This window comes from Panthera leo, chromosome A2 (genome assembly GCF_018350215.1).
Source record: "Panthera leo isolate Ple1 chromosome A2, P.leo_Ple1_pat1.1, whole genome shotgun sequence".
Taxonomy (NCBI): Eukaryota; Metazoa; Chordata; class Mammalia; order Carnivora; family Felidae; genus Panthera; species Panthera leo.
Genome location: NC_056680.1, coordinates 160,761,704 through 160,779,122, shown reverse-complemented (window position 1 = coordinate 160,779,122; position 17,419 = coordinate 160,761,704). Strand labels below are relative to the sequence as shown.

General features: G+C 48.8%; 4 non-coding genes across 4 annotated transcripts; all 4 read right to left on the bottom strand.

The window, feature by feature from the left end:
- Window positions 1-3,050: 3,050 nt before the first annotated feature.
- TRNAC-GCA lies at window positions 3,051-3,122 on the bottom strand. Its single transcript has one exon. It is a non-coding gene; the product is annotated as a tRNA-Cys (tRNA).
- A 6,214-nt stretch (window positions 3,123-9,336) lies between these two features.
- TRNAC-GCA lies at window positions 9,337-9,408 on the bottom strand. The gene has a single exon. It is a non-coding gene; the product is annotated as a tRNA-Cys (tRNA).
- Window positions 9,409-10,358: 950 nt separating this feature from the next.
- TRNAC-GCA lies at window positions 10,359-10,430 on the bottom strand. Its single transcript has one exon. It is a non-coding gene; the product is annotated as a tRNA-Cys (tRNA).
- A 6,237-nt stretch (window positions 10,431-16,667) lies between these two features.
- Window positions 16,668-16,739, bottom strand: TRNAC-GCA. Its single transcript has one exon. It is a non-coding gene; the product is annotated as a tRNA-Cys (tRNA).
- Between the last annotated feature and the right edge of the window lie 680 nt (window positions 16,740-17,419).

The window sequence follows — 17,419 nt, the reverse complement described above, 5'->3', positions numbered from 1 at the left end:
CGCCTCTCAGCCACACACCACGCTCTTCCACGCCTGCCTTCCCGCCCCGACCTCTCAGCCTCCGGAGTGGCCTCTCAGACTTCAGGCTCTGGTGCCCAGGGTACAGGGAGGGCACGCTCGAAGGGCATAGAAACCGTGTAGGAGGTCACGTCCCAGGTCAGCTGAGACTCGCAATAAAGTCGAAGGGTGATGATGACATTTCCAAAGGGAGAGAAAGGTTTTGATATTCACACTTGGAGTGGGGTGCCTGAGTGGCTCGGTTGGTTAGGTATCTGACTTCGGCTCAGGTCACGATCTCATGGTTCGTGCGTTCGGGGCCCACGTCGGGCACTGCGCTGACAGCTCGGAGCCTGCGGCCTGCTTCGGATTCTGTCTCCGGCTCTCTCTGCCCCTCCCCGGCTTGTGCTCTGTCTCTAAAATAAACATTAAAAAAAAAATTTTATATTCACACTTGGAGCAAGACAGCGGAGGAAGCGATAGGCCCCAGCCAGTGATGGGGACGGTACACAGGGCCTTGTATGTAGGCCTCTTTCCCTTAAGAGGGAGATGGCTCCATCAGGGGCACTAGGGAGCCCTCCGGAGGGACAACGAGAGGCAGGTGCGGCTTCTGCCCAATTCCGTGGGCCCCCAGGAGGGGAGGAGGAAATGAAAGGCCTCTCTGCCCGCTATGGACCTACTGAGCCCCGGCACCAGGGAGCCCCGTCTTCTTGCTCTGCGCTTGGGACTGCACTGGCCCTTTAAGGGCCTCCAGCGTGTTACTTGGCCTTCCTTACCTCCAAGGGAGGCTGGGATGTGTAGTTTTTCTTCTGTGAAGCCACGCGACAAGAAGGAGGCTCCAAAGGACACTGGGTAGGGGTGGGGATACTGGCACTCTGCCTCACCCAGGCCTCTCTGTCACCGCAGCGGGGTGGACTCTGTGAACACATTAGAGCTAAGCCCGAGCCCTGGAAGGATCGTTATGTGGCGTTGACATTACTGAGGCTGAAGGCCGAGGGAGCCAAGGCAAATACAAGTGTCAGCCTGGTTCTAAAATCCTCCACTAAGCTTGGGGCATCCCAAGAAGGGGACCCAGAAGGGCAATGCGGGGCAGAAGGCGCTCCCTCCAGTTGGGGGGTTGAAGGCGGAGGTGCAAGGAACCCTGAAAAGGGAGGGGGAGTCTCATGGGGAGAGGGCGAGGAGGAAGAAAGGGCCCCACTGAGCCACCAGGCTAGGACGATGGGACCGCAGGACCAGAAGTCGTAATGGGGTGACAGATGGAGGCTGTCATCAAAGGGGCCATTTTCTTTCTATTTTTTTTAACGTTTATTTATTTTTTGAGAGAGAGGGAGAGTGAACGGGGAGAGGCAGAGAGAAAAGGAGACAGCATCTGAAGCTCTGAGGGGGGGGGGGGGGTTCAAAGCGCGAACCCTGAGATTGTGACCCCAGGAGCCCCCAGAGAGGTCATCTTCAAGATCAGGAGGTGTCGTGGGAGGGCAGGGACAGGAAAGCGACAAGCCGCCAGGCCCTCAGCCAAAGTTCCAAGTGTTTATGAAACAGGGGGAAAAAAGTACTAATTAAGAAATTCGAGTCTCTCGCCAACAAAAAGGAAAGAGATTTAATGAAAGAGAAACTCTGAAGCACATCACTGAAGATAAAAAGAGGTTTTGTCTTTTTTTTCAGGGACTTATGTTGTGTGCTGATAACGGAAGACAAAGAAAATTCGCAACCCGGGGTGTCAGACAGAGAGCTTTTTGCCGGCTTGTCAAGTTAGACAGTCTGACCGCGCTGTCCTCAGTGGCCGTTTCTCTGCCGCATTTTCCTGCCGTCCAGTGTAAAGAGATTGAGGCTTTCTTGCTGTCAAGTAATTTATTGTGAGAACCTGTTTTTAGCCCATCTAACGCATAGAGTTTTGCTGTTGATACAGGCCTAGAGGATCGTGAAATGTGTTTTAGGGAGTCGGGAGAAAGGTCATCGAAGATGATTGGTGTGGGGCCCCTGGGTGGCTCAGTCGGTTAAGCGTCTGACTTCAGCTCAGGGCATGATCTCACAGGCTGTGAGTTCGAGCCCCGCGTCGGGCTCTGTGCTGACAGCTCGGAGCCAGGAGCCTGCTTCGGATTCTGCGTGTGTCTCTCTCTCTGCCCGTCCCCACTCGCACTCTGCCCCTTTCTCGCTCAGAAATAAACAAACATCAAAAAATATATATTAAAAAAAAAAGAACATTGGTGTAAGGGATCATAGAAATCATGACAGATTTCCGAATTCCATGCGGGGATCTCGGGACTCACGGCGAATTCTGGGATTGTCTACCAAAATGCTCAGCGGCTTGTCCTCCAGACCACAGGAAGCCATTACATTCTTCAGTTTTGAGACGGGTGATATATAATTCACCGGTCCCTCACGCAGAAGTTTACTTTGAAGGTTTGAGGAGGACATACCACTGGCTTTAATTGTTCCTCAAGCTAACCGTGCACTTGGACAGGTAGAGAATTCATCCTCTACAAACTCTCTCGGCCCCAGGAGAGCCTGCTGTCTGAGCCACAGATCCTGGTGCTTTGGCTTGGAAAGAGAAAACCACTCCCCCCCTCCCGTGCACAGAGATTGCCCGGATTAAAAAGGGGGAGGACTGAGGAAACTGAGGCAGAGACAGTTAACATCTCTGGAAGACACCGTCAACGTCGCCTTCCGATGATGTATACTTAGGGCTGAATAGGAGGAGGTCCAGAACGCAAGGTGCTGGGCACACAGAGCGGGGATGAGGCAGCCTGGGTCTAAGCAGGCTTCCTGGAAGCTAACTAAGGCTGGTTCTCAACTCCGAGGGGCTCTCACCCTAACTGGGCTCCACCCCAGATACTCTGACTTCATTGCTCTGGGGTGAGGCCTGGAAAATGGCATTTTTATAGACTCCTCAGTGAGTCCCAGCTCTATTTTGAGGTAAGAACCCCCAACTTTGGTATGAAGCTTCACCAGTTTGCTGGTTCCAGGGAAGAAAAACAACTTGCCGTTGACATCTAATAAGGAAGAGGAAGCTTTAAAAAAAAAAATGCAACACCAATATAAATTAGGAATAAATAAGGGGGCACCCAGATTTGAACTGGGGACCTCTTGATCTGCAGTCAAATGCTCTACCCCTGAGCTATACCCCCTTCTGTTGTGGCCTGGCTTAATTAATATTCTTCATCTGGACAGCCACACCCAGACTCCCCGTAAAGCGATGAGCAGCCGGGACAGACCGCTCTCTCCGTCAAAAATAAATAAACATTAAAAAAAAAAACAACAAAAGAAGTAGGTGGCCAAGTGGAGTTAGGAATCCCCCAAAGCATGAACAAACCGACCATCTCCCCCTATCATTGGCATGTCCCCCTCGTACCCACCAGCCTTTCCCTTGGAGCCCCGGAGATCTCCTCTCCTGGCTGGAAGGCTGTAGAAACTCTTACTTCTACACCGATTTCTTTCTTTTTTTTTTTTTTTAAGTTTATTTGTTTTGAGAGAGAGCGCGCCAGCACTAGCAGGAGAGGGGCAGAGAGAGAGGGAGAGAGAGAGAGAATCCCAAGCTGTCAGCGAGGACCCTGACACGGGGCTCGACGAACCATGAGATCACGGCCTGAGCCGAGATCGGGGTAAGCTCTTAAAGGAGCGAGTGATTCAAGACAAGAGGCAGGGCAAGCCTGAGCCCCCCTGGCTGGCTGACCTGGCTTGGGCCCTGAGTGTGCCCTCCTCAGCCGGTGGGGAAAATGACACGCAGTTGTTTTAATTCAAGGTGGACTCGGTGTGCATGGGGCCACGGGCTCCTAGGCCAATGAAAATCCTCCCCGAAATGATGCAGCAAGAAACAAGCCTCCAAGAGCCCCCCTGGGTAGGTTTTAACAAATCTAAGTGTGAAAGAAGCAGCGTGGCAGAGAGGCCAACGGCACAGACTCTGAGGGCAGATAAGCCTGGGTCCAAGTCCTGTCCCAGCTCGGAGACCCTCGGCCGGCTACTCCCCTTCTTTACGCCCTCCTCTGTGTAAGCTGTAAAATGATAATAGCGTGGACTTGATGCCTTGGCACGTTGATTAGATGAGTTAATCCACGTACAGTACTTGAACCAGGACTAGCACATAGAAAGCCCTATGTCACTCTGCAGAACAAAATTTAAAACATCCTAGGGAACTAGCCAACATTCATGAGAGTCATCAGAGATAGTAAACATTGGAACTTGACCTGCAAAGACTCCACCTCTGAGATTATTTGCACAAATCAAAGGGTATCTTAAGAGGGAGAAATGAAAACTAAATTGAGGAGCAAAAGACTGAGAAACGCTCGCATACATTTGAAAAGCTAATCAAATAAGACGTTCTAGGAATGAAAGATGTAATTAACTTGTTTTTATTGACTTTCTAACGAAGTATCATCTACATGAAACACACAGATCTGAAACGTACAGCCCAGTGAATTTTTACACAGACATACACCCAGGTAACCACCACCCAAATCAAGATACAGAAGATTTCTAAAACCCCTTGGGGTTCGTTCCCTTGGACCCCCTTCCCAATCGCTCCCTCTCCCCAAGGATAACCACCACTCTATGGCCATGGATCAGTTTGCCCGTTCTTGGGTTTATTCTTTTGAGACTGGCTTCTTGCACCCAACCTCATGTTTCTGAGATTCATTCGTGTTTGTCCGCTGTGACCCTTCATCAGTTATATGGATACATGTATATCACGTATTTACAGGGAAGTTTGGAGGGACCATGCAAGAGCGGAAGTTTGGGTGAAGGAAATGACCTTGTTGGAAGACAGGAGAGTGAGAGTGAATAGCTTTATCACTTACTGTGTAGGAAGTTGGTATGCTATGCCACGTCTATCAGCTAAAATCTTGTATTTTTCCATGGACCCAGCTCAGTCCTGCTAACCTCACTAACTCTATTTGTGTCAGCTATATTTTTCTTGAAACTTTTCCATGCCATCTAAATATTATACTTTATTGGCACAAAGCCACTCATAAGATAGGCTTATGATCTTTTTTCTTAATCTTATGATCTTTTTAATGTCTTTGGAAATTGTAATAATGTATCCTTTCAAATATCTCTTATACAGGTTATTAGTGTTTTCTCTTTTTCCTTTGTCAGTCTTGTCTGGGTTATCATGTTTATTATTTGTTTCAAAGAACGACATTTGCTCTACTGGTTCTATCTCTTGTATATTTGTTTTCTACTTAATCAATTTATGCTTTCATTAATTAACCTTTATTACTCCTTTATTTTTCCTTTGGATTTATATACTGTCCCTTTATACCTTTTTGGGGGTAGATGCAGAGTTAGCTAATTTTCACCTTTTCTCTTCATAATGCTGTGGACACAGGAAGGCTTTAAATTGCCCCGTACATGCCTGTTATGGTTACGACTGACAAGTTTCAAAATCTAGTATTTTCATCATCACATAGTTCACCTATTTTCTAACTTCTAATTCAATTGCAATTTCCGTTTTGACCCCTGGATTATTGAGAAGTATTAGAAAATTAGGAAATTTCCAAGATGGGGATTTTCTATTTGTTGGGTTTTCTTATTATTTGTTGTTATTGGATTTTAATTTTATTTTGGTCAGAATACATACTCTTTGTGATTTAAATACTTTGGAATTTGTTGAGAGTTGCTTTGTGCTCAGAATATGGTCAATTTTTGTGAATGTTCCATGAGTGACTGGGGGGAAAAATGCACATTCTATAATCCTTGAGTAGAAAGTTCTTTATGTGTTAATTAGGTCATGTCTGTTAATCACGTTGTTCAAATCTTTCATATCTTTCTTTTTTTCTTAATGTTTATTTATTTTTGAGAGAGAGAGAGACAGAGTGTGAGAAGGGGAGGGGCAGAGAGGGAGACATAGAATCTGAAGCAGGCTCCAGGCCGTGAGCCATCAGCACAGAGCCAGATGCAGGGCTTGAACTCGTGAGCCGTGAGATCATGACCTGAGCTGACATAGGATGCTTAACCAACTGAGCCACCCAGGTGCCCCACATATCTTTCTGATTTTATACCCACTTGTCCTAGCAATTCACAAAAGAGGGTTTTAAAGATCTCTCACACGATCAGAAGGTTGTCCATTTCTCCTTTTTAATCTGTTCATTTTTGCTTAAATACGTCTTGAGGCCTTGTTATTAGGTGCATCAAATTTAGCATTGTTGTACCTAACTGGTGAATTGAACTTTTTATCAATCCAAAATGACTGTCTTTATCCCTGGTAATGATTTTTGCCTCAGAAATGATTTTGTCTGATATTAATATGGCAACACAATATATAGTCGTCATAGTTACATCTTTTTCTGTCAATTTATTTTCAATGTATTTATATCCTTATGTTTTCTGTCTATCTCTTGTGAACAGCCTATAGTTTTTTTTTTAAATCCAGTTACATTCTTTGTGGTTTTCCTGTGGCATTTTATACATTTATATTTAACGTTAATACTGATAATATTTTGGCTTAAATTGTCTATCTTCTGGGGCATCTGGGTGGCTCAGTCGGTTAAGCGTCCGACTCTTGGTTTTGGCTCAGGTCGTGATCTCACAGCTTCGTGGGTTCAAGCCCCATTTTGGGCTCTGTGCTGTGAGCCCGGAGCCTGTTTGAGATCATGTCTCCCTCTCTCTCTGCTCCTTCCCTACTTGTGCTGTCTCTGTCTCTAAATAAAATAAATAAATAAATAAATAAATAAATAAATAAATATCTTCTTTGTCCTGTAAGTTCTAGGTTCTTTTTCTCTCCTTTATCGTCTTCTTTTGGCAACTATAGGAAGAGACCCTGGGAGTTGAGAGATGAGATCCTTGCATCCTGGGACAGAACTGGTAAAAAAAAAAAAAAAAAAAATCCCTAAGAGTCCATGGAGCTAACAGATTTCTTTTGCAGTTGGGATCACTCAAAAGACGGTCAGCGTGTGGCTGACAGACACTGGGACCAGGATCTACACAAGGCACCAAGCAACCTTGGCTACTACTGAGAGTGACCTAAGACTCCTTGGGTTGGCATTTGCACAGAATAAAAAACAGGGAGCTAGAGAAGGAAATCACTAGCACTTTTCCTGTGCTGACCCGGGTGGGGACAAGTGTATTTAGCAGACAGCAATTTTCTCAGTGTCCGCAAAAGTTGACTTCACAGAGGTGCGGGACGCGATCACAGCTCCGATAAAACGACACCCCTCCCCGCAGCAGACTCTCCACCTCCTTTGTTCAGATTGCGGACTCAGCAGGGATAGGCTTCCCTCCCCCTCTTCCGTCCCCAGACTCCAGCACAAGACGCTGCCTCTGCTTAACAGACAGAATCGAAGCCTCTAGACCACAGCTCCCTGGTTTCCCTCCATACCTCAGAGACCCCTCTCTTCAGCTATCCTACGCCCTCTCCCGTGGGTGCCTGGGTGGCTCAGCCTCGTCCAATTCTTGGTTTCGGCTCAGGTCATGACCTCACGGTCCGTGAGTTCGGGCCCCGCGTCCGGCTCTGGGCTAACAGCGCGGAGCCCGCTTGGGCTTCTGTCTCTGGTACACCGGACAGCGGACGGAGAGGTCTCTGGGTCACATTTCCATGCCCGCTACTCACTCGCAATTTTATTCACGGGACTGGTGTTAAACATCAAGATCCCCCACCCTCGGTAAGTGGCTGAGTGCTGGCCAGGAACCTTCTGGACCAAAGCACGTTCCAGCTCTGAGTCCCTTGCGCGACTCAGGAGCCCACAGCATTGTCAGCACCAGGGGACTTTTTCTCCCAATCTCACGGGTCTCCCAGGGAGGCAGGGGGTCTGTCTGAGACTCCAGCCTTTATTCCCACACACTACTGGACTCGGAAGGCCTCAAGGAGCCAGTCGATCACTTGGCCTTGGAAATGGGAGAAAAAAATCAGCAAAAAGAGAGAAAGTCAGGCCAAGGGGATCACCGGACGTGTGGTATGGGTTGACTGGGTGTGTGTACAGCATGGCCTTGAACCGCAGCTGTGTGAAGCCAAGACCCAGAGCAGGACCCACCGAGCCCTGCAGTCTCCCCGACCTGGTGTCTCTCCCCAAACGCACCAGGCCCCTCCGGCAACTGTTCCTGCCGACCCCACAGCCCTTGGCAACTCAGGACGCAGCGAGGAGAGAGTCGGCTTTGCTTCCTTGGTTTTCACCAGGCGCCAGGAGATTACCCTTTCTCTCCATCAAAACTGCAGAGCCCCGCCTCCCTGGCCACTTGGATTCAAGGGGAACAAGCAAGTTCAGGCGGCAACCACGCTGCCATTCAACGCGCTTCTGTTCCCTTCATGTTTAAAGAAGCTGCCGAGGGTGGTCTTTGTCTCTCATTGGCCCGGGAGTCCACGGACAGAAATGGCCTGTTGGTTCAAACCGTGTGCGCTCAACAGAGATTCAGGGGCTTTACTCCGTAAATCGGGCTTTGTGGGAACAATTCTTCAGAAAGAAATTCAAGTAGCATGAGAAGCCCCATGAACTCCTTCCTTGTCGGGAATCTGCTGATACCAGTCACAGCATCTCGGCCACAGGGAACGGAGACACAAGGACCCCCCTAGCCACTGGTGGCCTGGTTTTATAACTTCTCCAGAGGACATTGGTCCTGAGGTTTCAACATCCACTAAGACCAAAGTTATTTCCTTTAGCAGACATTCTCCAAAATAGTCCAATAATAAAAAGACTTGGGTGCCTGGGTGGCTGCGTCGGTTAAGCGTCCAACTTCAGCTCAGGTCGTGATCTCGCGGTTGGTGGGTTCGAGCCCCGCCGGGCTCTGTGCTGCCAACTCGGAGCCCGGAGCCTGCTTCGGATTCTGTGTCTCGCTCTCTCTCTTCCCCTCCCCAACTCACGCTCTGTCTCTCTCTGTCTCTCTCTCTCTCTCTGTGTCAAAAATAAATAAACATTAAAAAAATAATAAAAAGACTTGCTATCATTTACCTTAAAGCATTAACTGCTTTAAATTCTCTCTCTCTCTCTCTCTCTCTCTCTCTCTCTCTCACACACACACACACACACACACACACAAACCCTATGAGGTGATACTATTATTATCCCCCATTTCATAGATGGAAAATCTGAGACATAAAACAGTGAAGCAACTTATCCGGGGCAACACCCCTACCTCACCGCAGCCACTCTCAGGATCAAACCAGACATCCCACGGGAGCTCCTGACGTCTCCCTGTTGTTGCTACATGTATGCAAGAAACAACTTGTCCTCCCACCATCAGAGCACAGCAAAGTGCTTGGCACCTGCCAATAGTTGATGTTCAACGAGTCCATGAGTGTAACTGGACAGTTTGTGCACAACCTCCTGGTACCTTTCTTCTTAACTGGCAGCGCAGGATGGTAAGTGGGCTGGCGGGGGGGGTCAGGGAAGGACTACCCAAACTTGCACATAAATAAGGGGGCACCTGGATTTGAACCAGGGACCTCTTGATCTGCAGTCAAATGCTCTACCCCTGAGCTATACCCCCACGCTATAGATGCTACATAATTAACACCTTTCAGCTGTTTGGTAACACTCAGCTCTGCAAAATGAAGTCATGGCCCCCCTCCAGGACTGACTTTCTGGAAGTTGCCAGACCTGGTTCACGGTAAGACATCCTCTCTAAGCTCTGCAGCTTTCCAAGCCTCAGTCCCTGGAGGGGTCATTAGAGAGGAAAATAGGAGGGAAGCCGCCTGAGGAACTCCCAAACTCCCAACCCATTTCTTTTTTGCTTTAGCCCAAGAGCTGGCCAGCTGTCTCCAAAACTACCCACCTATCGGGGCTCCCAGCCCCTCGCCTTTCTCCCTTCACTGAAGACAGAAATGGACTCTAATCCAGTGTTGCAGAGCTCTGTTAGTTGGGATTTACAGCAGCAACACTGCAGAATTCCTGTCTCCCTTGTTTGAGTAGCTAAGCCAGACGTTCGTAGACCCACAAGGTTGAAACAAGGGTGTGAGTGAGCTTTGGTGTGAGAAAAACCAGGTCCCCGGAGGAAATGCCCATCCTACCTGGAGAGAACCCGGATGCTGTGATTCGTCTCTGTAGGTCTCACCACAGGTCCACTGTGCCAAACTGGTTTAGGTGGGAAGGAGGGCTGAGAGTGATAATTTAAGGTTACCATCTAGGGTCTGTTCCCGGGAAGTCTGCTGTATCTACTCTGGTCTGCCTTGGAAAAGCCAAGCAGAATTCCGCATGAGTCCCTGCCCTCTCTTTGATGACCCTTTAAGAGTTGAAGAAATGAGATGTATACAGAAGGTTGGGGGGTGGGGGGGAAGGCTAGATGCCAAGAGGAGGAGGGATACCCAGGGTATTAGCGTGGGCAATCCACCCAGATTGCCATTGTGCGATGGCTTCCAATTTTAGGAAGGATCATAATTAGCATGGATGAAATGAAATCAGAATATTGGCAACAGCTGCGAATAGGAAAACCAATAGAGCAGGGGGCACCTGGATTTGAACCAGGGACCTCTTGATCTGCAGTCAAATGCTCTACCCCTGAGCTATACCCCCTTGCTTGGTATAGGTGTCTAATAAGCACCTTTCATGTTCATAGTCACACCCATTACTCCTATAACACATTGAGAGTTTCTACTTGTCTCTAGAGAGCGGATAAAACCAGCAATTTATCCCTTCACAAACTCATCCCAGAGAGGTCCCCCTCCAGTCCTCAGAGGCCCCAGCCTTACCTCTTCCTATGTCTGCATCTCCCCATTTTCTTCAGTCTGTGGTGACAACAGCAGCAGCAGGAAGGAGCATTGACTGTAACTACTAGAAGGACCTTTAGGATTTACTTGTCTGTTTTTCTCTTGTTCTACACCACAAAACAATAACTTGAAGAGATCCTGCCTAACCTCTTTGGAGACACATGCATTACTTATAGCTGAAGATGTCTTTCCAGTGTGTGCATCTATTCATTAACCTTGGAGGGTGGTGGTGGGAGCAGCTGTGGAAATTAGTGAAATTTCCAGTCCCTGACCTAGATCAGGGAGTTGTCCTAGAAGCATCATGGAGACAGGGAGACATGAGGACTACACAGGGCCTCTGGATTCCAGCCAGGGAACTCTTTTTTTTTTTTTTTTTTTGGGGACAGAGAGTGACAGAGCATGAACGGGGGAGGGGCAGAGAGAGAGGGAGACACAGAATCGGAAACAGGCTCCAGGCTCCGAGCCATCAGCCCAGAGCCTGATGCGGGGCTCGAACTCACAGACCGCGAGATCGTGACCTGGCTGAAGTCAGACGCTTAACCGACTGCGCCACCCAGGCGCCCCACCAGCCAGGGAACTCTTGAGCGAGAGCGAAAGGCTCTATCCTGAACTACACCTCCACCCACAGGACATGGAGGTTTTTAATGTATTTTTTTTTTGTTTTTATTGAAGTATCTTGTGCAATCATTTTTAAAAGTCAAATACTGTTTTTCAAGCTTATCACAAAAACCTCAGTCCTCTGTATCTCCCTCCTGCTACCCAGAGGCAATCATTCTCCACACTTTTGTCCATTTCTTTTAGTATATTTGCCACCACGATTTCAAATAATATAAATATCTGATAATATGCAATATCTAACTTAACCAAGTCTGGACATCAACTGTCTTACTTTTATGATGAGGATGATAACTTATATGCCTTCTTCCCTTCTCAGTTTTCTATTATATCTTGACTTTTGGTTAAATAATTTTCTATGTTTCTATGTTTAATATTTTCATTGTTATCAGTTAATAGTGTTCATAGTGCTAAGTAGAACTAAGAATTCTGGTGGAACTTTTTGTTTTTCCTGAAGTTAGTGATAGCCTTATGTTTCAACTGCTTAGTTTTCTTTGAATTTCTAAGATTTTCCACAAGCTTTAATCATGCTAAAAAGTGCCTTTCAAAACAATTTTCCACTTATGAAAGCTATCAGATAATTAACATTTCCTTTTATTGTTTTCCAGTATCCATCTATCTTCCTGATCCTTCTGGTTGCCCTAAAAAGCCTGCTACACACTCACGAGAACATTCTTTCCACCTCTCTCTCCGTTTGGGAGTCCTGCTTTCCTGGCTTCTGAGTCTTGAATATTTCTTAATTTACTCACTTAGCCTGGCAGAGGACCTCCTCCAACTACCACAAAATCAGGATAGGTAAATTTTTAAAGAACTCACATGTCTTCAAATGTCTGTAATTCTACCCACAGACTTGATTAGCAGTCTGGATGGACAAGTCATAGTCCCTCATATCGTGAAGGATTTTTCCTATGATGTTCTAGCATCTAGTATTGCTACTGAAAAATTAAATACATCATAATTCCCTTTCCTTTGTGTATCACCTATTGTTTCACTCTTTGAACTTTTAAGAGCTTCCATTTAGTCCTGGTGTCCTATAATTACACCGTAATGTATCTGATGAGGATCATTGTTCTAGGGGCTTGGAGGGTCTTTTCTAATGGAAACCCATGCCCTTTCATCATGGGCAATTTTCTTGTATAATGTTCCCTCCCTCATTTTCTCTTTCTGGAACTTTTACTAGTTGGTTTTTGCACCCCCTGGTGTCAACTTCTAACTTTTTTACTTTTAATCTCTATTATTATCTATTCTTTTATCTTTTTGTTTGTTTTACTTGGAAACCACCTCAACGTTATTTTTCAAACTATTGAACTTATTTCTTTTGATTTCTAAGAGCCTTTTCTTGTTCTGTAACTGATTCTTTTTTATAAAGCATCCTCTTCCTGTTTCACAGATGGAATATATTTTTCGTATCTCTCTCAGGATCTTATTCCGCTTAGCTTTTCTCCACTCCTGGCCAATAAACAGGGAACCCAGTGACCTGTGGTTCTGCCCACACAGGGATAATAACCAATCGGATTATCTCTTTTCAAGATGCTTAACACAACAGACACAGAGAAGGGAAGAGGAACTGAATGCAGAGGAGAAACAGACAGTCTGTTTGTCCAACAGACAAACACAAATTGACCATAAAGTCTATAAGCATGTTGAAATAATCGGTGAACAGAAACTGTGAATGAGGTTGTATAGATGTTCGGTCAGGAGTGGTATCAGGTAGATCTCCTTGGAGAAACGGTGTCTTAGGCCTGAGTCCTAAAGCTTTCTTAATGATGTCAAAAACCATCCCAGACTCCACAGGCCTGTTGTCTGACTACTCCTGGATCCCCATGGAAGTGCACGTCTCCCATTCTGTTCTTACCACAAGCCCCCTGCCTCTGATGAAGCCTGAGAGGCTCCACTCTTTGTAACCCAGGAGTGGAGGCTGGCTGGTTGCTCAGATGGGGCCTCCCAGGCAGGGTCTCAGCACAACCACCATGGTAAGGCCTTATCTCTCTGCAGTGTTTGATTTTTTGCCCGCAAACCACAATTTTTTAAGGTTTATTTATTTGTTTTGAAAGAGAGAGAGAACTCATGTGCTAGCATACAAACAAGTGGGGGAGGAGCAGAGAGAGAAAGAGAGAGAATCCCAAGCAGAGAGAGAAAGAGAGAGAGCTCTGTCACCACAGAGCCCAACGAGGGACCCAAACCCGCAAGCCATGAGATCACGACCTGAACCAAAATCAAAAGTCAGACACTCAACTGACTGAGCCACCCAGGCGCCCGCAACCCCACCAAAAAACGACAATTAAAAAAAAAAAAAAAAGGAAATTACTTCACCACCAAAGATATTACCAATTATAGGACTGTTCACACTCACTAATCGGGGCTCCCCCCTCCCACATCAAGACAGTCAGGAGTCTGTGGCGACACTGCTGATAGAGTGAAGGGGGCTGGTTGCCTCTGGGAGACTTTCCCCGAGCAGGGCAAGAGCCTCGTAACTTCTGCCTGACACGCAGCGCAGTCCCCTCTACAGGGCCCGTCTTGGTCCCACTGATATGGAAAAACACAAGCAGTCACTGTGCCTTTCCCCTTTTCAGTGTTTCTGGCCAACCACTGCATCAGGTCACAGTTCCCAGGGGTCATACCTAGTCCTAAACATTCTGCTACCATCTTGACTCGACAGAGGCACGTCCTAAGTCCCCCTCAGCGCACACGCACAAACCACCTCTTGTCCTGGATGCCTTCTGCAGAGGGACTGCCCTCCAGATTCTCAGAGGGTAAGCTTGCTCCCAAATGACGGTAACTTCCCAGATACCAGAGAAGCCAAAAGGAACTCGGAGGAAGGAATTCTAGCTTCTCCGTCCCCACTCCCTCCTGGCCGACGGGGATGTCAGGACTGAGGAGGGCCTGCTGAAGTCCAGGCCTGGGGACTGGGGTCAGGGGGCAAGACCAGGGGCCTGGTGGGGTACCAAGAGGTCCGCTTCAAACCCAAGTGCCCCTTAGGCAGCCTTGCTTAACATCCACACAGACGGTTCTGAACCTCTCATTCATTTCCACCTGCTAAGTCCTGAGTCTGTAAAGTCCACAAGTAAAAACCACACAGGTTGGACCCTTGACAAAGCCCTCTTTGGCCTCAGACAGATGAACTCCTTATGCCAAACTCCCTCCTGGCCCCAATCCTGGGCCCTCATCCAAACCATCTCTCATTATAAAGTCCTGATGAACGCAGCTTCCCAGAGACTCCCGTCTTACCTCGAAAAGACACGTTTTACGCCGTGAGCCCTCAGGAAATCAAGTTGATTAAATAATACCAGCCAGGGCCCCTCCAGAGGAGAAAGGGCAGAGTGGTCTGGGGCGCCATGCAGTGTCTTTTCCACAAGAGCACAGTGACCTGACCTCAGCGAGAGATGAACGTTGATGCAGGGAGCAAAGGGGACAAAGAAAAGTCTGGAAGGCTGAGAAAGGATGAAGGGTTTTTGGTGGACTGAACCCAAATTCCGAGCCCTGAATATAAAGGCCTTCAGTCTCTGGCCTCTGCTCCCCTTGGGGCTCCCCCAACCCACTCCCTATGGGGGCACTTAGGTCACCTCTGGAGGCACTTCATGGCCTACCTCTGCTTACGCTCTTTCTCCCAGATTGCCCCTGCCCGCAGCTCCGCAAAAGCCTAGGAGGCTTCCTGGAGGAGGCAGCAGCTTCCTTCCACCCTCTTCAAAACATGCAAAGAAACTGCCTCGCCCCTTACAACATGGTGGTTTTTGTCTCGTAGGCTAATATTTTATGCGAGTGAGCAGGTTGCACCTACGCTTGTATTATTATTGACTACTACTGTTCCCTGTTCTGGGGGAAGGGGGGGGGTGGGGCATCACCTGGCAGGGATGATGCAGGACGGGCTTCAGATTTTTGCTCTCCTGACCTCCCGAATAAGAATGTCAAGTGGAATAAAACAGAGCAGTAAGCTGACACATCGAAGTTGGACACCGCTTGCAAGAATGCATTGGCTAGAAGCACCGTCGTGCCTTGTGATCAGGATGCGGGTATATTGACCTGAAACACCAACGCCCTCCAGGGACAACTGGTCCACCATCTGGATGCCGGCACAGAGCACAACTGAGCACTAATTAGAACAGAACCACTGCCTTCCCAGCCTCCCTCCAAAATGCCAGCGGCCAGCATTAAAGAACTCCCTAGACCAGGTCACCTTGGACATCTTCCTGAGAAAACATGTTGCAGCTTACTCATCCCCGTGGGCCCTGCCTGTCTCTGCTGCTCAGATGGAAAGCAGATGTCCCATAGGGCATTGCCAGTGTCCCCGTGCAAGGCAGGCGACCGGGGTCCCTGTGTGATGGCAGGGGGCAGGGAAGTAGCCCCCGGGGGGCACAGGGTCTCCGGACTGGCGTGGCCCGCAGCCCCTCGGTGCATCCTGTGCTCTGTGCACATCCTGCAGAGGCAGCCCCGGGGCGGAGCGACAGGAGCCCTGGGGGTCCGCTGCGGTCACAGCCCCGGTGCTCGGTAGGGATGGGGTACACACGAGAGGAGTCAAAGCTCCATTCTCCCCCCACAGTGGAGGTGGCCATGTGTGGCGGGAGTGGGACTACTCACAGGATGGGTGACATCTGCAAGGCTTGAGGGATAAGTGTTAACAGGGGGCCCGAATCAGCCCTGGAGAAGTTCCCCTGCAGCTGGCAAAGATCTAAACCATCTGGGCTCCCTCCTCTCCTTGCAGGAAGACTCAGCTCCGCAGGACCCAGAGGCGGAAAGGCAGTCCTGCCATCAGTAGAACATGGAAGGGAGGCTTGAACGAGAGACCCCTTGATCTGCAAGGAGACCCCTGCCTTCGCTCGTGCCCCCACTTGTTCGAGCAGGCTCCCAAGCACCTGTTTGCTTTCCGTCAGCCCACGAGACAGCTCCACTGCGGGCTGGATGCATTCCTGCCCTCCTCGTCCTTCCCTGGCCCCAGCTTCCTTCCACCCAGCAGACCTGCATCATCTCCTCGCCCCACCTCATGACGGAGACATCCAGAGCCGCTCATGTCAGCCTAGAAAGGCCCTTAGAATGCTCCAGAACAGCAGTTGCTACATGCGGCAGCCCAGGAGAATCGTCTGGTGTTTCTGTGATGTGGGTGGATGAAAACAAAGAATCGTGCTATTGAGAAATGAAGTTCCTCGGGGCCTCAGTAAATCAGAATCTCTGGACTGGGGGCCTGGAGAGTGAGTGAGTGTGTGTGTGTGTGTGTGTGTGTGTGTGTAACCACTTTCCCCAGTAATTCTCCTGCTCAGACACAGCTTCGGGTCCACATATCACCTTCACAACACAACACGGTCATGGATTGGACCACGTTTCTGGTTCTGGGACTTGCACAGGTCAAGGCTTTCCCAAAGGACCACACCCCTCAATCTACCAAACAAGTGCCACCCTGAGGGTGCCATTCGGTGTAGGTACTAAAACTTGAGTCAGGGGGCACCCGGATTTGAACCGGGGACCTCTTGATCTGCAGTCAAATGCTCTACCCCTGAGCTATACCCCCTGGTTTGTTAGGTGCCTAATGAATACCTTTTCACCTGTGTTGCAACACCCACCTCCTCTGTGCACTGGAATGCCTATTAATTTTTAGAAAGTTCTGGAAATATGGAAAGTTTCCCTTCAGGAAATGAGCACCTTTTGGCCCTGCCCTTCCACATAGATGCCCCCTAACTCTGGCTCCCAGAAACTTCTTTGCTCACAATCTTGCAGTCGTATTTTCTCAGCACCACTTTGAAGACACTGCTTGAGAACGCATTGCTAAGAGCTGGACCGCTTGTGCCTTCCTTGCTGTCCTCAGCAAGCTCCATGACTTGCGACGCGCCCTCTGCGCCCTCCCTTCTCACCCTTATCCCCCCACACGGCCGATGGATCCCAGGCTTTGTTGCCCATCTCTCTGCTCTGTCCTCCTTCCATGGCTACCTCCCGGCTTTTGGCAGGGTCCTGACTGAACCCAGACGAGTTACTGGAATTACTTAGCCAGAGAGGTCACAACCCCCAGCCTGGGGCCCAAGAAGCTGCCCCAACGGTCCCAGGGGCCCTCACACCAGAAAGTCAGCCCAGCTGGAGCAGCAGGGACTGTGGCCGAGACCCAGGACCAGAGATGCCTCTTGCGGGAGAAACTCCTGCCCTGAGGCACAGCACTGCAGCCCTAGGAAGTGAACCTGGCCCCTGGCCAACACACCA